Raw genomic sequence first — 22,081 nt, 5'->3', positions numbered from 1 at the left:
GGAGCGCAGCACACAAGAACGGCTGGGCAAGGTTATTGATGCCATCCGGAAGCACATTTAACTCTCCACTGAGCTAAAAGGGTGGGGGCAGCGTGTGTTCATGTTATGGCACTTGTTAGTTCAGTTGTTCACCCCTTTCTCACTGATTTTGGGTCTTCATGGGGCATCTTTCTTCAGTACCTCATGCAAGTCTGCAGTGATGGTCAGTTTACAAGAGGCTTTACATTGCATCATGCTTCTTCAAATAGAGAACTGGACTTAATTTAGATTTCTCCATCAGTCCTTTTCTTCTCTGAGAACATGTGCAATTATTTCACTCTATTATACTGCACATAATACAGCATACATCATTGTACATCAACATGCACCATTGGTTGTGACTCTTGTGTACCATCACTCTTCCTTAAATTTTTTTTCCTAAATATGTGTTTACATTATTACATACATTAATCACAACTGAGGGGAGATGCAATTGAAAGGCACTTTCAGAAGTTGTCACCTCCAGCTTCTCAGCCATAAATTGTTACCTCCCAACTGAGACTTGGTAACTGATCATATGAGCACTCCTAATTGTTTCAGAGCAAGGTGAAACTTCAATAATGAATTAAACTATGGAATCAGCAACCATTAAATAGCGACATGTTGATTTTTTTTCTTTTTTTTTTCAGTGTAAGGCATTTTATTTCCAAAATTAGAGGTTACATGTACAGGTAGAAACCCAACGGGAGCCAGGAGACTGCCACTGAAAGACACACACAGCTGATCAGCAGTATCTTGCTTCTGTGTGAGGCACCTGTCTCTCACAAATGTGTCTTTCAAAAAGCCTCATCTCCCCATTCTTCTGGCTTACTCCATGCCATCTTTGGCACCTGCACAATCAGTTGTTGACCTCTGTTTTCAATGACGCTGGCTTGGCACTGAAATAAAGCAGGAGAGACAGTGAGGTACAACTGAGAGACAGTTTAAGATGCTGTCTCTTGCTGACTGAAATGCTGCACACAGAAAGCTTAAATAGTGGAGCTATACAGAGGGCTTGAGTTTACATTGCTTTTTTCTAGCTGATCTAAGCAAATAAGGTGTTGCTGCATACTAGGATGTTTGTTGTGTGGATATCCAGTGCATCAGAAATCTAGTTGTCTCTTGCCATTGTATTGACCAGAACAATATAAGCATGCCATGAGGCAGCTCTGTGTATGAAAGTAGATGACTACACACTTTTTGCCCCTAACTGTTCCTGTGTACACAATAGTAATGCACCATTTGCTGTTTCAGCTGCATGGCAGGTTTTTCCATCCTATGTTTTTCTTAAAATTGGGATAGAGGAGTCCAAGTCCTGTCCTGTTTTAAATCGTTGATGAATGTTACAGCTCTCTCACAGTCTTTTCCCCTATCCAGTACAGCAAAATGTGAAGCTTCCCCCATTGCATTGTTTAACAGTGCAAATTTTTCACACTTCTACAGAAAAGATACTTAACAACAAACTTGGATTCATAATGGAGAAGATGGTCTGCTTTAGAAACAAGGGTAGCAGCCAGTTTGGAAATGGAGTGAATACTTAAAAAACAAAACCTGAGAGACACTGTATGTCAGTTTTGAATGAAAGGGGGAAGTGAGAGTTAAGGGAAGATCAGAAGAATGTTTCGTTTTGGAAAAAAAACAAACAAACCCAAATCCAACACCTTAAAGGCAGAAGAGAAGGGAGGACCTGCAGTTGGATTAAAGGGGAAAGTTGAAAAGAAGCAGAGTGTGACAGGTAGCTCCAATGTGATGGTGTGTTCAGAGTCCCCTTCAGGATGATTCATGGTGTTAGTCTGGAGGCAGGGGAGGAGAGCTTGACAGGAGGCAGCTGTAAAGACTTCCCTTGCATTTGATACCAAGAGTATTGCTGGGGGAATTTCTAAAGAAGTTTTTATTACTGTCCCACCTTTTGTTTTCCCAAATATCCTACCTGAGCTTGTCCTTGTTGATGAATGATTTGGGATCATCAGTTTTGGAGGCTGGTGTTGTCACCAGGCTGGATTCCTTCAGCCAACCTCATTCAGGATGTCTCAGCCCCATCCTTGAAGGACTTATCTTTAACATATGATTATCTAGTTGTCTTACTTCCACAGTCCTCATGCGGCTGTAACAAGAGTGCAAAGTGATGTGAATTGTTAGGAGTAGAAGTGATTCAAGAGCTCTGCATTACAAAACTTCTTGCCCACTTTACTCTAGATAGGTCACCTCACCATTCCTTTAGGCTCTGTTGGTCACTTTAAGCTGGATTCAAGCAAGTAATACATAACTGTAAGTTTCCTAATAACTGAAATATTCCAAGATTCCCTGCTCTTTCTTCCATTTTACAAAGATTTCTAATGAAAGAAGACAGAAATGGAAACACTATTCACTGATACTTCATGAAAAGGAGGTGATGAAAAGTGAGAGGGAGGGTTATTAGTGAGAACAAACAAGGACCTCTTTTTTTTATTTATTTTATTTTCCATCTCCACTGAGGCTTTGCTGGAAGGATTGTTCCAATCTGACTCTGTAGATGCTAGATCAACTGTCCTATTCTGTCTGCCTGCACTGTTTTGCCTTGATTGGATGGACTAAAGGTGAGAAACCTCTAATATGGACTGATGAAAGTGAAGCTGGCACTCCACAGCAATGGGATAAAGCTGGCAGTTCTGATTTTTCAAACTTGTCTGAGAACATTGTTCCACTTTTTCTCATTTTTAACCTTAAGTTTCAAAGATGGGGAAAAGGCAAAAAAGGAAGATGTAGAGATGCTTAAGGGCTAATTCTGCAACCATGACCTTCACAAGCATAACGTCTGTGGAGTTCATTTACTGTTAGGCAAGTTTAAAAATCAAAATTTGTCTTCTACAATGTTGCATGCAGATAAAGAAAGAAGAAATCTTAAAAAAAATATAAAATTATTGTCCTCCACCCCTAGTGTTTCTGAAAGACACCACACTTTATCTCTGTAAAGAGAGGGGTATTTACCTGATCCAGATCATCTGCGTTTGGAATCAGTGTATCATAGAATCATAGAATATCTCAAGATGAAAGGGACCCATAAGGATCATCGAGTCCAACTCCCTGTTCCTTGCAGGACTACCTAAAACCAAATGATATGACTAAGAGCATTGTCCAGGTGCTCCTTGAACTCTGACAGGCTTGGTGCTGTCACCACTCCCTTGGGGAGTCTGTTCCAGTGACCAGTGACTGATCACCCTCTCAGTGAAGAACCTTTTCCTAATGTTCAATCTGAACTTCCCCTGATGCAGCTTCATCCCATTTCCTTGTGTCTTATTGCTGGTCACCAGAGAGAGGAGATCAGCACCTCCCCCTCCACTTCCCCCCTTGAGGAAGCTGTAGACTGCAATGAGGTCACCCCTCAGTCTTCTCCTCTCCAAGCTGAACAAGCCAAGTAACTTCAACTACTCCTCCTGTCTTGCCCTCAAAGCCTTTTACCATCTTGGTCACCTGCCTCTGGACACACTCTAATGGTCTGATGTCCTTGTTACATTGAGGCACCCAAAACAATCCCCTCCCTTGACCGGCTGGCTGGGTTGTGCGTGATGCCACCAGGACACAGTTGGTCCTTTTGGCTGCCAGGGATCACTGATCACTCATATTCAACTTGTGTTTACCCAGACCCCCAGATCTCTTTCCGCAGGGTTGCTCTCCAGCCTCTTGTCCCTCCATTTGTATGCACAACCAGGATTACCCCATCCCAGGTAATCCTGCATTTGCTCTTGTTAAGTTTCACATGGTTGGTGATTGCCCACCTCTCTAGTCTATCCAGCTCTCCCTGTAAGACCTCTGTACCTTTGAGGGAGTCCACAGCTCCTCCTAGTTTAGTATCATCAACAAACTTAATGCACTTTCAATTCCTGCATCCAGATCATTTATAAAAACATTGAAGAGCAGTGGCCCTAAAATTGAGCCCTGAGGAACCCCACTGATGACTGGCGGCCAGCCTGATGTAACCCCATTTACTGTACTTGTTCTTTCTCCAATAGTACTCTAACTTCTCTCACCAGCTTTTGGGAATTTGGCAGACACATCCTCCAGATTGTCTTCCATGGGGAATTCTGATTATAGGTTTATCATTATTTTTCTTCTAATATCATACAATAAAGATCTGATACAGAGAAGTTCTTTCCAATGATTCAACATTCTATTCTTAGAGAGGCCAGGAGAGGGTAAGCAGAACTGACATCCTGGACTTCAAAAGGGCTGACTTTGTCTTGTTTAGGTACCTGCTTGAAAGAATCCCTTGGGAGACGATCCTGAAGGGTCTTAAAGAGTGCCCAGAAGGAAGTCTTAATAGCTCAGGAGCAGGCAGTCCCCAGGGGCTGTAAGAGAAGCTGGCAACAGAGAAGACCACCCTGGCTGAACAGGGAGCTTCGGCTGGAACTCAGGGAGAAAAGGAGAGTTTACAGCCTTTGGAAGAAGGGGCTAGCCACTCACAGTGATTACAAAGAGGCTGTGAGGCTATGCAGGGTGGAAATCAGGAGGTCTACAGCCATCTAGAAATTAATCTGCCTTCAGCAATCAAGGACAACAAGAAATGTTTCTATAAGTATGTCAATAGCAAAAGAAAGACCAGGGAGAGTATCCATCCCCTGCTAGATGCAGGAGGAAACATGGTAACAAGTGATGAGGAGAAGGCTGAGGTCCTTAATGCCTTCTTTGCCTCAGTCTTTCATAACAAGACTAGTTGTGTTGAGGGAATCCAGCCTCCTCAGCCAGAGGACAGAGACTGGGAGAACGATCCCCCCCGCAATCCAGGAGGAGACAGTCAGTGACCTACTGCATCACATAGATACACACAAGTCTATGGGACTAGATGGGATACACCCAAGGGTGCTGAAGGAGCTGGCTGGGGTGCTCGCCAAGCTGCTTTACATCATTTACCAGCAGTCCTGGCTGACCAGGGAGGTCCCCACATATTAGAAACTGGCCAGTGTGACGCCCATCTATAAGAAGGGTCGGAAGGATGATCCAGGAAATTACAGGCCTGTTAGCTTGACGTCAGTGCCCAGGAAGCTGATGGAGCAGCTCATCCTGAGTACCATCACACAACATATGAGGGACAACCAGATGACCAGGCCCAGTCAGCATGGGTTTATGAAAGGCAGGTCCTGCTTGACAAACCTGATCTCCTTCTACAACAGGGTGACCTGCTTATTGGATGAGGGAAAGGCTGTGGATGTAGTTTACCTTGAATTTAGTAAGGCCTTTGACACCATTTCCCACAGTATTCTCCTGGCGAAACTGGCTGCTCAAGGCTTGGATGATCACAGGCTTTGCTGGGTAAAAAAATGGCTGGATAGTTGGGCCCAAAGAGGGGTGGTGAACGGAGTTAAATCCAGTTGGCAACCGGTCATGAGTGGTGTCCCTCAGGGCTCAGTTTTGGGGCCACTCCTGTTTAACATCTTTATTGATGATTTAGATGAGGGGATCAAGTGCACCCTCAGTAAGTTTGCAGATGACACCAAGCTGGGTGGGAGTGTTGATCTGTTCGAGGATAGGGAGGCTCTGCAAAGAGATCTGGACAGGCTGGAACGATGGGCTAAGGCCAACTGGAGGAGTTTCAATAAGGCCAAATGCCGGGTGCTGCACTTGGGCAGCACTACAGGCTTGGGGAGGAGTGGCTGGAGAGCTGCCAGTCAGAGAGGGACCTGGGGGTGTTGATTGACAGCTGGCTGAACATGAGCCAGCAGTGTGCCCAGGTGGCCAAGAAGGCCAATGGTATCCTGGCTTGTATCAGCAGTAGTGTGGCCAGCAGGGACAGGGAATTGATCTTACCCTTGTACTCGGCACTGGTGAGGCCGCACCTCGATTCCTGTGTTCAGTTTTGGGCGCCTCACTACAAAAAGGACTTTGAACGACTCAAGCGTGTCCAGAGAAGGGCAACCAAGCTGATGAAGGGTCAGGAGTACATGTCGTACAAGGAGCGGCTGAGGGAACTGGGGTTGTTTAGTCTGGAGAAGAGGAGGCTGAGGGGAGACCTAATCACCCTCTACAACTACCTGAAAGGAGGGTGCAGAGAGCTGGGGGTGAGTCTCTTTAACCAAGTAACAAGCGATAGGACAAGAGGAAATGGCCTCAAGTTGAGCCAGGGAAGGTTTAGACTGGATATTAGGAAGCATTTCTTTACAGAACAGGTTGTTAGGTGTTGGAATGGGCTGCCCAGGGCAGTGGTGGAGTCCCCATCCCTGGAGGTGTTCAAGAGTAGGGTCAACATAGCGCTTCGGGATATGGTGTAGTTGGAAGCTGTTAATGTTGGGTTGATGGTTGGACTGGATGATCTTCAAGGTCCTTTCCCACCTAGATGATTCTGTGATTCTTCTCTGTTTTCAGGTAGCTCACTAGTACATGTGAATAAGTTCTCCTGATTTGAGTGGACTATTGGAGCAGCAAGTTTTACTTCTGCTGATGCTGTATTTCCACTCAGAACAGGACAGCGGAAGTAATATCAGTAAATTAGGGAGGCAAATTAGTACATTACTTCAGTTAGGTTCTGCTGCAGATTCAGCCCATGAATAAATTTGTTCCAGTGTAGTTGAGGTTCAGAGCACTAAGAGTTCGCATTGGTATCTGTCCTGTATATTTGATTTTAGACATTATTCATGGGATTTTACAGTTTTGAACCTGGTTTTTGTCAGCTGTAATTTTTTGTAATCATTTCTCTGAGGTTGTCAGTTGCTTGATGCTTTTGCAAAGTTTAGGTCTTACTTTTTTGTCATGCTAAAGATCTTAAAACAATAGTTGATCCACAAGGACATCCTTGTTGTGGGAACTGTCTCCAGTGTTCTAGCACAAAGACTCTAAGGAAAATATGAGTAAGACCAGTTTGGACTGAAGTCAAGATATTTTCAAAGTCTGGTTAATTATCATGAGGGAGGAGGTGCAAAGTAATCATTGCCATGTGCTTCCTAGCAAATTTGATGTGAAAGAGGAGTGAATGAACAAGAGTGTCAAGAGAGTCCTGAATATTAAAACCAATGCTGCAGCCTTTGAACTCCAGGATTTCTTATTTCCTGGAGATCAGGATCATTTGAGCTAAAGGTGGATCCCAGATGGATTTGTGGCTTATACTGATCCCACCTAGCTTTAGACAATTACCTGAGAAACCTATACTGGTTGTCTAATAACCATAGTCTGTTAAAGGTGGGAGGGGGTAATTTCCAGAGGGAATACAACCACTTAATATTTGAATTGCTTATTTTTTTCTCCACTGACTACAGTGAGAGCTTAGGATGGCAGAACTCCAAGCTTTAGTATCTTAGTTAAATACTTGAAGTTACATGGAAGGATCTGGGCCACTGTGTCCAATTAAATCATTCTTGAACCTACATGGATTTTACTCTGATTGTAATTCAGAACCAAGACCAATTCCAAATCACAAGTCTGTATGAACTGCATGGCAAAGCATAGGGTGTTATTTCCGAGCTGAGCTGAACAGCAGGATCTACTGTGATATCTACCAGTGAGGTGAGAATACTTTTTAGTCACGGGACGAATACACTGGTGTTGAAGCAGAACAGCTTAGAAAGGAAAGGTCATCTTCTTCAAAACCAAACTAATGGCGAACAAACTCACTGCCTTAATGCATACCGATTAAAAGGAAATCAGGATGGGTAATTAACTCCTCTCTCAAGTGTTTGTACAATTCACTTTCCCTCTGCTACATTTCCTGAACACTCCTGGTGCTAACCTCTGAAGATGTTGAGTAATGACTTAGACCACTGAGTTAAAAGTTTATTTTCTTAAAAGATCTGTTCTCCCATTCAATCCATTTCACACACTGCCCTGCACCAAGCAGTACAATAAAATGAACTATAACCATAAATCCATGGGTGTTTTGAGGTACCCCATTCATAGCTTCTCAGACTAACGATATGAGTCAGCCTGCAGCACCAGGGGAGATGTTAAATTTATGTTGTTAAATTTTCAGTCTTACCTCTATGGCTTCTCTGAATCCTCCACTCACTATATAATACAGCCTACTAATCTGTTTTCTGTTTATTTTTCAAACATGGACCTTCTGCCTCCTACCCTATTCAGCATCCCACCCACCTCCCCTCCCCCTCTGACTTTCCCAAAGCAAACAGCGCATTCAGATCGAACCAGATTGACAGGTGTGTGACAGATGGATGGACAGAAAACTGGATCGGTCCAAACTCCTTGGCACTTGAAAAATTGACAACACAACCAAAGCAGCGTAACGGGGAGAGATAGATTGGCAAATGGAATAAATGGTCCCCGGAAAGTTTGCGATTAATCTTTGCCCTGTCAAGTAATGGCCTGATAATGCAGGAATTTAATGGGAACGACTTCTGCTGGTTCAGAGGCATCCATTAGTGTGGAGTAAAGCAGGAGACAGTAATAGGCATTGTTCCTTTTCTTAGCCTTTGCAAATGAGAGGAGACTATTAATGCTGTACCATCTGCACCCCAGCTCCATTCTCCCAAATGACAAGTTCACACCTTTCTACTCTTCTGTTCATAAGGGATAACATTCATGAGTTTGCAGCTCCCCTCCTCGGGATATGCAGTTTTGTTTGATCCATTGCACACTTCTCCACGCTAACATGAACGCCCAGCTACCTAATGAAGTTGGCACTGGAAGAGAGAGATTGTGCTAACTAAAAGGCACACACTTTTCAGAAAGTGATCTGCTCTCACTCCTGCCTTGAAAAAAGTAGGTTTTCCTATCTTTGTACATCATTTAGCTCTTCCTCAGTTTCCCTATGTGTAGTAAGGTTGTTCTCCAACAATAGGATACAGTGGAGGATTCTTCTAGGGAAATTCAGGGGGAATATTTTGAGGGAGAACAAATGCTGGCATCGTCTCAGGTCTAAACTGTGACTTGCTTGCTATGGGTGTTGATTTGTAGCAAGCTAGCTCAAGAGTAGCTCTGATTTGGGTAAGATCACAGGTCCATCTGTCCTAGTATTCCATTTTTAAAACACTTAGTTGTAGGTGACTGGGGACATACTATAAGAATAGGCAATGATTTTTTTCCCTGAAATCAATGTTGTAAGGACTTCCTGCTCTGAAGTCGTTGTGCTCAGTACTGATAAACTTGTGAATTAGTTTAGTCTGTCCTTCTGAAGTTTGTTTGTGTTGTTCGTTGCCTCAGCATCTCCTGCAAGAAGTGATTTAATTCTGTACCACTCAAGAAAAAAAAAAACAAAAAACAAAAAAACAAAACCAACTTATTTTCAACATGCTAACTTCATTAGCTTCAAGTATTCAGAGCAAGTGGTGGCACTTTTGTCTTCAGCCCTCCAATTCCAGCCAGGGGCTCATTGCACAAGAGGTCAAGAGGGAAAGAAAAGGAGCTGCTGGGCAAAGGAACCCAAAGAAAGAGAAAGAAGATGTGTTGCATCGGTGGAGTGGTATTCCTCTCCAAGCAGCCTGGTACAGACTGAGATACCCCAGGCCTAACTGACATGAATAACTGAGTCACCTTCATGTTGGCAAGGAGGGCACTGGCTGGGGAGTGAAGAGGGGAACCCAAGTGCTCAGTCACATCAGTGCAGCTGCAGCACTGGGGGAGGGAGGATGCAGGGGGGCGGAAGAAACTCATTATTACTGATAAATAGAGGGCTCCTGTTGTCAGCAATGTCATTGTGTTCACCTTTTTTTTACAGTCCCCTCTTTCCAGCTGTGTAATTAATTAATGGATTGGAAGTGCTTAGTTTAGAGTGATCTACAGGTTGACCTTGCACCTTCCCCTGCCTGTCTGGGATTATTGTCAGTGGGTCCAGCTTCCACCAAAGGCATCTCCCTCTCTAACAACCTCTACATCAGTCCCCGTGAGAGCAATAGTGGATCCTGTACTTTTCTCCACATGCTTGTTTTCATATTGCTAAGTAAAAGCAAGCATCATCTTTCCTTTTTGTTAGCATTTTTGTACTGACTTTACACTAGGATAAATGTTGGCACAAGGTACATCTCCCCTTAAATGTGGGCCCCGTATGGGCCAAAGTGTAGAATTAAGATCACAGGCATTTTATTTTCTGGGAGGAGGGATGATCATATCAGTGGATTTCAGACTGCTCAAAATCATGCATGCAATCCAGACTAGCTCTTCTGGTTCTTCTGAAGGCAGTGATGAGAAAGGTGCCTCTGCTCTCACACCCACTGAAGGTAACTGTCTCAGAATGGGATAAATCTCTTCCAGGAGACATGTCTCTCCTTATTTAAGGTAGGAGGACTGTGGACAACTAGGTTAAAGCAGATATTTTGTGTTCAAGTTAGCTAAAATTAGGTAAGATGTGTTTCATCCTCATTATCTCTGCTTTGCACTTATAAATGAGATGAGTAGATCCATTCCTTCACCTCTCATTTATCTCTTTATGCATATGTGTAAAGTAAAGCAGATAATATTACAGCAGTTTACCAGAAAGTTACAGTTGGTAATGGGGACTGAAGGACCTGTACCAATAGGGACTTTATGGGCTGAGCCCATAACAGAACTTTTTATTTTTGCTGTGTGTGAATAAAATTACTAGCTTTACAATCAACATCATGAGTGAAAGTCTGGTAGACAGAGTACACTTGGTGACCTGGCTGGTAAATCTGCCTGATAGTTTTGCAAAACTGACTTAAGCTATTGATCAAGTTGGCTGGAAATGATCCTTTCACCTCAGGGTCACTGGACTCCATTTGATGTAGGGCAGTCAGGAGCAAAAGTGGCTGTTATCAAATGATAAGAGCAAGTTGAAGGTCTCAACCTAGTCTCTAGAGAAAGAAGTCCAGGGTATGGAAATCTCAATCAATTTAAGTTACTAGGGATGGCTGACTAGGTTCACATCACAAAACCACTCTTCTCTTGGTTTTAGTACTGAATATATAAGAACACAATCATTTTGTCTCCCAGTCTGGCATGAGATTGGAAGGGAAAATTCTGAAACACCATTAAAGAATCTGCTAGTCTCTTGCTTCAGTATTTCAGTTTCCCTGTAAAAACAAATGTTTTTTTAACTAAACAGTCCCCAATCCTGCCTATCTAAGACATTCAGCTGCCTTAATAAATTCAAGACTCTGTTCCCCAGCCTTGTCTTCCCCAAGAGGAAATACACCATACATAGGAACAGGATTTATCTGAGCAAGTAACAGGAATGTGCCCATAATTACAGGGTCAACCACTTTATTACACTAGTGTTCAGGTCTCATGATTACTTAGTTTTGTCTCATATTTATTCACCTAAGCAAAAGTCCAGCTTTTCTAAGAAGAGCTTTACTGACTCAGTCCAAAAATCCATCTTGTCCAGCAGCTTCTTCTCCAACACTGGTTGTAAACAGATGCTCAAATTAAGGTGTAAGAGGAAGGCAAAACATTTTGCTAGGTCCTGACAACACTCTTTCAGGAAATGCAGGCTCAGGCATTTTCTGAGGTGAGCTCTTTTTGCAGTCAGGAGAATTGGGTAGACTTTTCTTTCTTGAATTCTCCAATAGCTTTTGGACTTATGCAGATCTTTTGTACCTGTATCTAGAAGCAAAGTGTTTCATTAAATACTGTGTGAAGAATCAACTCCCTTTCCGTATTCTGAATCCACCACATGTTAATTTCATATGGTAGTCCCTGATTCGTATGTTGGAAGAACATCAACCAGTCATTCACTGATCATCTGGTCCATATCATTCGGTTTCTTCATGCTACTGGAAGTTTTACAGACCACTATTACCTCCTGCCTTAGCTATGTCTCTTCCAGGCTGAAGAGGGGATCATTCTGCTATAACCACATTTTAAATAAAAAGCCAAATTTTTTAAGTAAGGTCTCTCCTTTCCTCTCTCCTCTCTTTTTTTTTTTTCTCTTAGTGTGATGGTCTTTGTTTCCTTCTTCTTTCATCTTTCTTTCTTTCTTTCTTTCTTTCTTTCTTTCTTTCTTTCTTTCTTTCTTTCTTTCTTTCTTTCTTTCTTTCTTTCTTTCTTTCTTTCTTTCTTTCTTTCTTTCTTTCTTTCTTTCTTTCTTTCTTTCTTTCTTTCTTTCTCTCTTTCTTTCTCTCTTTCTTTCTCTCTTTCTTTCTCTCTTTCTCTCTTTCTCTCTTTCTCTCTTTCTTTCTCTCTTTCTTTCTTCTCTATTTCTCTCTTTCTCTCTTTCTCTCTTTCTCTCTTTCTTTTTCTTTCTTTTCCTCTGCACCTCCCCCCACCATCTGTGAGCTACAGGGAAATCCAACCCAGGAGGCAACGAGGCCATCGAAAACATGAATCAGTCCACAAGAGAAAACAATCAGAACTCCAAAGCCAGTTTCTGAGACCAATTTCATTATCGTGCTGCCTTCTTTGCAGCCTGCAATTATGGTGTAATTATGAGATTTGGGGGGAAAGCATCTGGCAGTGGTTTCTCTTATACCCACTCCATTCTCTCTGCCCTGTTCTCTGCATCTGAGTTAGATGCTGTTTGTATTTCTTCTCTTCAAATGTGCATCAGCATGTCAAATGAAACTTTGGACCACCGCCGTGGCAGCCTTTTAAAAGAATAGTGCACGAGATTCCTCCGTCTCCTCTCCTCCGTTGGAGAGCAAAGGCAAAGCAGAAGAGGGATATTAATGTGCAAATTAGCGCAACCTGACTGGCTCCAGATTGCTACTTAGAATTTGCATATTAATAAATGTTTTTGTGACAGCATTTAGCAGATCAAGAAGGGCAGAGATTAAAAAAGTCAACAAGATTTTTAAGCTTTTCCCTTACATTTTCTTCTCCTCACACTCTCATATAAGCCTGTACCTCCTTACACCATATCCATATATGCTTAGGTCTGTATCTGTAGGTCAATGCATGTAAATCTGCTCAGCTCTTGACAAACGTGAGATTTGCAGAACTGCCCTGCATGAAGATAGACAAACAGTTCTGTGCTGGTAGGAATGCACACAGCTTTTCTTGTGTGTATATTTGAATGAGTGTGTTTTATACACACACACATGCACACAGAGTTGGAAAGATAGATAGATGTAGGAACTGGACAGTCTCCCTCCCCCACCCCACCCCCCTTTCAAATCTTTTTCCCCCACCCCCCTTTCAAATCTTTTTCCAACAGGCACTTTTATCCCATTCAGCTGAATAAATTGGGACTCTTGAAACTGTGATCTTGACAGATATGAGCTTTTTTTCCAAGCTGCATTGGAAAAAGATAGATAGTGAAAACCTCCAGGGCATTTGGGCTTAGTGGAGACAGTGAAAAGGGTTATTTCCAAGCATGCTGAATAATGCATCCCTCTAAATTCCTCAGTTCTCTCTTTCTGTCCTCCTTTCTGTCGTTGTCTCTCTCTTCTTTTAAATGCTTTGAGGATGAGATGCTGAATGCCCTACCAGAGTTCTTCCACCAACACAAGAAAGTTGTAATCAAAATCTTCACAAACAATGGGCTTTCAGAGTGTCTTATGCAAGTAGTCTGGTGGTCAGAAAAAATAGGGGGGAGAAAAGGAACAGATATATAAACAGAGCAACTTATACATAACTAACTGGTGCATTAAAGATATATTCCCCATCTCAATTAACTACTTGTCACATCAGTATTAAGCAGAGAAACTGGCTGATAGCCATATTGTTTCATTTTAGAAATCCCTGTGTCAAGAACGTATGTTCAAAGAGACTCTCACCCCTGTTAGATTTGTTTTCCTGGCTTACTTTTGTTTATCTATGGTTGAAAAAACAACTGCAAAACAAGAAGCAACTTGAAATTATCTCATTGTCAACTCTTTCCTTTCTTCTCAATATCCTTTATACATTCCCAGTTGGAGCTTGAATTTTGTGTTGGATGGTCAAAGTAGAATTAGTTTGGAGTGAAGAGAAACCCTCTTTCAGTCTGCATTGAATCAAAATTTACAATTTTTACAAAGAAACAAATAAAAAATGTAATCTCTTTCAGGGAAAGCCTGAAATGTTTTGCTCTTGCCTTGCTTCATATGAGGCAGATGATGAAAAGTTATGTAATTATTGGGTGTTTTTTTTCTAAATGCCCCCACTTTTGCCCCCCATTTGAAAGTGGTTTGGTTTTTGTTTTAACAAAGGTATTTGAAAAGAAAAGCCTAATTTCCAAACACAAAAGTCTGGTTTTGGTTTTCCTTTGGTATTTCCACCTTTGCCTCTGTCTGTGTTGAAATGCAGTGTTTTGACATTTTCCTATGTGGATGCTGGGCTAAGTGTCTTGCCTGAAACCACAGAGGGAATTAAAACCACATCTCTTGAGCCGTCAGCTAGCCCTTGACCACTGGACCATCTTTTCTCCTAGCAACCTTTAGGAGTTTTTGAGTAAAAGTGAAGCCATGGATGACAACATGGAGAGGGACACATCCTTTTATCAGAGGCTCATGAGCCAAGAGGGCCCCACGTGAGTTGTGCAGGGGAGAGGGGTAGGCACCTACCCCTGCGATGGAGTTGGCATCATCTGTCTTTTCACTATGACTCCACTTAAAAAACAAAGACTTAAAAGAAACACAATAGTGGCACACACACCCTTGGGCCACACATCAGTGAGTTTGCTGGCGAGAGCAAAGCTACCGTGTCTATGCAATGTTTTTGTCAGGATTATCTGACTCCCAGTCAAGGTGCAAACAAACCTCAGGTGTTCTGTCAATAGCAGAGTGTGAGCTGAGAATCTCAATGTCTTCTGAAAGGAAATTTGGGATCTCTTCCAGGAAAAAAAAGGGGGGAAAGGAAGCTGGGTTTTTACACGTACAGTTAGAAAGTTGCTAGGACTGTCATAGTGAAGTGAGGACAATGTGAGAGTGTCTCCTGATGTACATTTTCTAGTGTTTCATCTGGCTTGGGTTTTAACATCTCAGGTAAAGTAGTCTTCACTACTTGCCTCAACCTACTGCATCATCTCATTGCCATAAGTCTCCCCCAAGTATTCAGCCTGCATTTTTCCCTTTTTTACTATCACCCCATTACTCCTTGCAATAATCTGTAATTGGTGTAAAGTACTTTAGAACATTCTGATAGTCCATCTCTTTCTGAGCAACATTTGTGTGGCTGGGCTTTGCCATCTCAGTGCTCCTCTCATCCGGTCCAAAATCCCTCTCGTATAGTTACATGTTGTTTCCACATCCCCAGATCCTGAGAGATGAGGATATTGGACACCACACATCCATACTAAGCCTGTGACAGAACTGCAGGTTCATATGTCCTAATGCTAGCCCTGATTTCACTGATCCTGAAGTCCATTTATCTGATCCAAACAGAATTTCCTTATCAGCCTTGCCACCTTATCCCTTCCTTATTCCCCGTTTCTTGCTTCACTCCAGTTTATATCTTCCTTTCTACTTTTCCTCTTTCTGGAATATCCTGGAGTGTTTTGTTCCAGCTGCCCTTCATCAGCACATCTTCTACAGCGACCCACAAAAAACATTTACCATAAAATCTTCAGAGCAGTGTCTCTGCTCTTGACACAGGTTTGTCCCTTGGGTGGGGGAGGTAGAAGAGAGAGGGCACAAAACATTTTTGACAGACATCAGTTATGTCACTTTATTTATGGTTGGAAGGCAGTTAAGTGCTAGTGACAAAAATAACTTATCTTTTTGTAGCAGAAGGAATGAAGCCCAGTTTCCAATGTTATCCAGTCTCCCTTCTCATCACATTCTTTTTGTGGATTCTCTGATGTTTAATACAAAAAGGTGAACATACTTCAGCTTTCTCTCAAAAGAGGTTTACAAAGCTTTCCTTCACTCAGCTGTGTAGTCTCATAAACATCTATAGAAAGTAATGTCTTTTTTTGTCTTGAAGAATTTTCTTTCACTCTGTTAAATTTGGTTAAAATTGTCTGGTTGCTATAAAAAATATTGACCCGGAAAGAATGGGACAAGGAGATAGGTAATACACATAGCCATGGCCCTAGGAAAACTGGGTAGAACAGGATGTTCAGGATTTAACCGGGTCCTGTGGTGGACTTGTTCACTGCCTCTGCTGATCCCTTGTGTGGAGGACAGATGGCAGAGTTTGCCCTTGGAAGTGATCATGATGATTGTGTGTTCTGGACAGGTTCATTCTGTCTAGATGTGCTAAGGGCAACAGCACAAAGTATTGTAGCCTTTCTCTTCAGGTCCTTTTTTAAAGTCATAACATTTCAGTTGTCCTGCCTAGAGTAAGGTCTTGCTGAGGAACAGAAACTTACTGCACTCATTTTATGCCTTTGCTATCATATGGTGTGGGAATATAACAGGAGGAAGACTAGTCAGGGCCATCTATAAAAGGAACAGCTGCATAATCTTTCCATTCCCACTTTTCCAACTGCACTTTCACGTCTTTTTATCTCCTTCCATCCCCACTCAGTCAGCCTCTCTTTCTCACCTCTCTCTGGTGTTCGTCAATAAATATTCAATTAATGTTTTCCTATGATAAAGATCTATGGGTGTCAGATAAGAACATCTTCACAGGATGAATGGTGCTGCTAAGTCTTGCGGCTAATTCTATGCAGATGCAGAAAGTCTGCTGGAAGTGACTTTACAAAATGGAGTGCTCAAGCATCCTTGTTTTATTTTTTAATGCAGATGAGAATTTAAAAGCCTGTGTTTTCTACAATTAATTTTATGTACTATTCTTTTCAATTATTTATGTTGCCTGAATGATAAATGGTCGGGTGGAGAGGGAAAGGAGACTAAAGGTAGTGGGAATCTGAAGAAAGAATTCTTTTCTTCATTAGTTATTTATTTATTTTGGACTGGAATATGAGCTCAGCTGATAATTAAGAGAATTCAGGCCCTAGACCAACTGGTGGTAGGAGATCAGTTTATCACCTAGTAAGGCTCAGAGGAAAAAGACAGTAACAGAAGATGGAGGTTTAGTCCTAATTTTGCCTTGGATTTATTTAATGCACTTCGGCAAATCCCTTAACTTCACCACTCGTGAATAGGAGGATGTGGCTTGTTTTTGCAAAATAACGATGGATAGTACAGGTAAGCACAAATTCTGTAGCTGAAAGAGCAAAACTTTCTTGGATTCAGCTAAACATTTCTCACATATATCAATGTTGGTCCTGACCCTGGTGAAAGCTGCATTCATTAGAGTCACGTTCATCCAAAGGCAGAAAATTAACCCATTTTTTAGGGTTGGAGGCAGGAGAGAAGTGTCATAGTTTATGCTTTTGTGCAACTTCTTGGGGTAGCACTTAAGCAGTAATACGACTGTACTGAGGAGAACAACCTTCCTCAATAAAGCAATGCCTGCTCGAATCAGTGGGCGTTTGAAACCTCTGGAGAGAAAGCCTGACCCTCTCTGATTTCCAGTCCATTTCCGAGGGTTTTGGAAAAGCAACAGGATGGCATTTGGGGCCTTTGAGAAATTGATTCTAAAGATGTAAGGGGATTATTTTAGAGCAAAAGGGAGGAGATCCCATTAAAATAACACTGAAATGGAAAGGAAGCTAAACAAATGGAGATGTGTTAGGCTGAACGTTGTTTGAAGTGAGATATTTTCCTTGAGATATTGATTGTTTTTTATACCATACTTAACCTAAATCAGATCCTTAAAAACAAACAAAATCAACCCCTCAGGGAAAAAAAAAGAAAAAAACACAACACCAACAAAAACCAAACCACAAAAAAACAACAAATAAAAAATATATAAAGGGTTATTTTAGAACTGAGAATAACAGCCAGGATTTTCCTTCCGCACATTCTGCTTCCCCAAAATAGTAGTGCTTGCTTGTAAGAGAGACATCTTGGCAGTAATGGATATTATTTTCTTTCAAGTTCATTTATAAGGTTAAAATCAGAAGGTTTGTGAGGTTTAGATGTTCTTTTTTTTCTACTTTCTAAATTTGTTTTAGCACAAAGGAGATGTGCTGGAAAGAAAACAATGGAGGTAAAAATTACGTGTTGGAAAAGTTAAGGGATGGAGCCACTTGAAAAATTGTCAACTTTCAGAGATAAATTCAGACCCATTTTAGAAATTTCAAACACTTGCGTAAATATATTTTTATTCACAGTCATCCCATTGTGCTTTCATGGTCCTTCAAGGAAGCAGTCATGGAGGTGGTGGGAGGGTGGTGGATCAGAGACCTCCCAGTTTGAAAAAAATAATCTATTTGGTCAACTTTATAGAGACTAGAGTTTTTGGAACTCACAATTAGAAAAATCAGTTATCAACTGAGAACTATAATGTAAATATAAACTGGCTACTCATTTCCAGGGTGTAGTCACAAGAGCTGTTTCTACGGGGACACCTGGAGTAATCCCTTCCACTCCTTCAGACATGCAAGGCCTCAACCATGACCTTCAGCGATGACTGAAATTATATTCTTTGATATACCAGAACAGTTCCTTCAGGAAAAAAAGACAGGAGAGGGTAATCAAAAATAATAGAAAAAAAAAAAAGTGATCCATCAGATTTAGAGCATAAATGTTTGTCTTTGTCATAGAGGCTGTTAGATTAGTTCAGCTTCCATAATCTATTTAATTATTTTCTTTAATGGGACAGCCATTAAGTAAACTAGTTACTTTCTGTAAACATGATGAGAAGGATCTGCATTGTTTGCACCAGCCTGTCACCTTCTGAACCAAAATCATGTACCCATCTCAGTGATGTTCCTCTATTTGCAGAAGAGATCCTGTTATGAGTTGGAGGATGGGAATGATTCCACTACTACTATCTATTCCACTACTGTGCTCCATTATCAGAGGGAGATAACACCTGGAAAGAAACCAGTACCTTTGCCTCTTTGAGGTGCCTACTGGCACCATTGTCAGTGCAATTAGTGAGTTCTGTGTTGAAGAACACTCAGAAGGTTGGGATAAAGCTGAAGCTGTAGGTTCATTTTTATAATGGGAAACCAGATATGTTAATAAAGTGGTGTTTTCCTGCTTATGTCTGTAGCTGAAGAGGGACGTCTTCCACTGAACCACCCAAAAAACTCATGCTGTTTTGAGGTGCTGTCACTTCCTAGTGAAATAATAATTTGGCTAAGTAAAATATTACCAAAAAGAAGCTGGGAAATGTAACCAACTTCTGAATCAAGAGCCAAATCCATAAAGTTCCTTTGAAATATTTTTTGCTCAGAATTGCTTTTTCACTAAAATTTTTACTGAAAATATCAATAAACTTTAAGGAAGGGAGACTCTAGATCTCAGCAGAACCTGGAACCTGACCTAAATCCCAGTGCACCACTCAAATGATTTATGACTTGTGGCACTTGGTTTTTCCCTCTCTCCAAGTATTCTTTCTCCTTGTTTGTGTTCCTTTCTTTTCCTGCAGATGTTTTTTTTACATTTATTGTACTTCTAGTATAAGAAGGGATGAGAAAATGTTCAGCTTCTAGAAAGGGTTTTGACCCAGTGGTTGCTAGGTGATTAGATGTTTTGCTGATGGGAAGTCATATAAACTGATAGCAAAAGCAGTATCCAAAACACAACACAAGCAAGTGTGAAAATATGTGGGTGATGAGCCTCTAATTTTATTCTCCTCATCTTTCCACAGGAGGCTGTGAGTTTACAGCTTGCATGTATACTATCTAGATGCCTGTTGTATGAGGATGAGAGGTGCTGGATAAACATGAAAGTATCTTCAAAAATAATTCCTTAAAATCCCCTTAGCTACTGGTTAAGGCAAGAAACCAACCATTAGAGCTCCTAATGAGGGTGGCAAAAATTGGAGAAAATGAGCTTCATGAAATGATGCCCCGTGCCCCAAAGTGGTTTCAAACACACTGGTAGAAAACAACTTTCCAGAAACCTCTCTTGTTTTTTCCATGTGTGATTTGTTCATTCTTAATTCACCATTTAGGAAGCAGAAAGCCATGAGAAAGAAGGAACACTACAATGTAAGTCTGCTATTTCATGCTGAGTAGCAACAGGCTGTGGAGTGGACATACAGCTTTTTCTGGATGTGGCAAAAGGTTTCTTTCAGCCCCTAATTTGCAGTGTCAGAGTAACCCATTATCAAGACGATTAAATTTAAAGAGACTGCAGTAAATGCTAGCATACAGAAGACATCAAGCATCATTAAAATGTAATTGGAAGCAAAGCTTAATGAGGTAAAAGGGAAAAAATACCCAGAATCCTTTTGGGCTTTCTGCCCCCCCTTCCCTTACTTGCTTTGCCTGAGCCAGCAACTACTGTATTGAAAATTATAATTTGCAAGCTGCATTATTATTTGGTGTTCCTTGCAGCAGCTAAAAGACATTATGCTTTAGCATAGCTTTGCAATGAGTGTATAAAGTTATACTCACTGTAATTTTAGACTAAAGGCGGGAATGCTTTTGCTTTCTAAAAGGTCTAAAGTTTCTGGTAGAAATAAAGCTAATCTGGTTTTCTCATCCAGAGCAGACAATAAGGACCAAATGGAAACATGTGTCTACAGCTTTGTGCTGATCAGTAGACAACAGTGGGCTTTGAAGCAGCAATGTCCCAGATTCCCTCCTTCCTGAGGACAGCAAGGACAATCGAGCAGGGAAGCAGAAAAAAGGAAAAAGACTGAGAGGGGAGCTGGAGCCATTGTGCCTAGCAAGCCAGGATGAAGATGCAATGTCCCTGGTAGGGATATGGATAGTAAATGTAATGTTTGTATAGGAGGTAATAGCTCAATAAGGCAATGGGCTGGCTTCCCAGGTCCTTAAAGGCTACCTGCTACAAAGCGTCTGCAGTTCAACTGATACCATTATACTACGCACTGATGGAGCACCCTGGAGAGGCACCTGCTCTGTTCATCTCTGTCTTGCAGTAAGACAGAGGCCAAACCTGGATTTTGGAAAGACTTAGCTGGTGTGGGTCCAGGGGTTTTTTTGGGGGTTTTTTTGTTTGGTTTTTTTTTTAATTCTATTTTCTCCCCAGGTCATCAAGTCAACACATATTTTCTGGAAGAGAAAATGGATGAGTTCAATTCATTGCATATCACTATCTTGGGCTTGAGTTAGTGATTCCTCCTCTTGCACAGAGCTGCAGCTTTTCTGGAAACGTTGTCATTCCAACTCAAGGCCCACCCAGAAGTAGGCAAACAGCACAAATACTTTTCCCCAGCCATCTGATAAAGTTAAGGGACTAGGACTTTGCCCTTAAACTAGCCAAATATATTAGTCTCAGTTGGATCCATGATGGATTTTTGTTTTGGTTTTGTCATTGAAAATCAAAAGTCTTTGGTCTCCAATGGTGACTCGAGGTGTGAATTCTGTATCTTTGCTAGAGGATAGAAAAACTTGACCACTGGAGAAAGCTGTCTGAGCTAAAAATATAAATCCAGACCTTCAGTGCAGGTTGCAGTTCAGCTCAACGTGGCACCATTCACTGTCTACGTTTTAGTGACAAAAATCAGATTTTTAAAAACACAATAATTTCAGAGGGATTTTCCCCCTTCTCTCTCCTCTGATCTGGACCTTGGCCTACCATGTTGGAAACCTCCATTCTGATCCCCATTCTGATGGGATTTAGATAGCAAATCTTGCATATTAATTTTTAATAAGGCTTTTGAAAGCAACAAAGTGACCTTAGAGCTTCAGAGTGATTTCCAAGCAATGTCTGCACCAGAGGGGAGCTCTGAGGTACAAATGCCTGAGCTCATTTGGAGCCAGGAGATACGTCCACAGAGCAGCAAATGCAGCTGTTTGTCCCCTCATTCAGAATTGGTGTTTGCACCAGACTCCACTATACTCTGCCAGACAATCGAAAGACTGGGCTTTGAAACCTTCTGGTATCTGAGCCTTCTCTGAAAGTGATGCCCTTCAACCTTTGTCTTTGTTTTTATTACTATTCCTATTCTCTAATCTTGTGCACTCTGAACAACCTGAAGAAAAGAATTTTGTCAAAACATGTCAACAGAAGCTTGACTGAGTAACACTTCTCACTACTGTAAAGGTAGTGTGCCTGATATATGAGATTACAAATGAATCATAGGTTCCTCTTATTTCCTTGCTCTCTCCCATTTATTTTTAATTGCAGGTACAGTGTCAATTTAATTCAATACGGGGAAGGATTAGTAGAGTATAACCTGCAACAACTGGACAGGTAGAGTGCTCTTAAAGATCATTAGCTTGACTGCAGTTAAATGGAGACCAAGGATTTGAATAAGCTTCAGACTGAATTTTCCTTTCACCTTTAGCGTTGCTCTCATTAGCAAACTATTTTACACTGTGTAAAAATGTAAATCT

General features: G+C 41.5%; 1 protein-coding gene across 10 annotated transcripts in view; it reads left to right on the top strand.

The window, feature by feature from the left end:
* The window catches only part of CELF4 (CUGBP Elav-like family member 4), a 720,179-nt gene that overhangs the window by 250,153 nt on the left and 447,945 nt on the right, over window positions 1-22,081 (top strand). The gene's annotated exons all lie outside the window — the stretch shown is intronic.

The sequence above is a fragment of the Strix uralensis genome, chromosome Z (assembly GCF_047716275.1).
Source record: "Strix uralensis isolate ZFMK-TIS-50842 chromosome Z, bStrUra1, whole genome shotgun sequence".
In the NCBI taxonomy this organism is placed as follows: domain Eukaryota; kingdom Metazoa; phylum Chordata; class Aves; order Strigiformes; family Strigidae; genus Strix; species Strix uralensis.
This window is presented reverse-complemented; position numbering and strand designations above follow the sequence as displayed.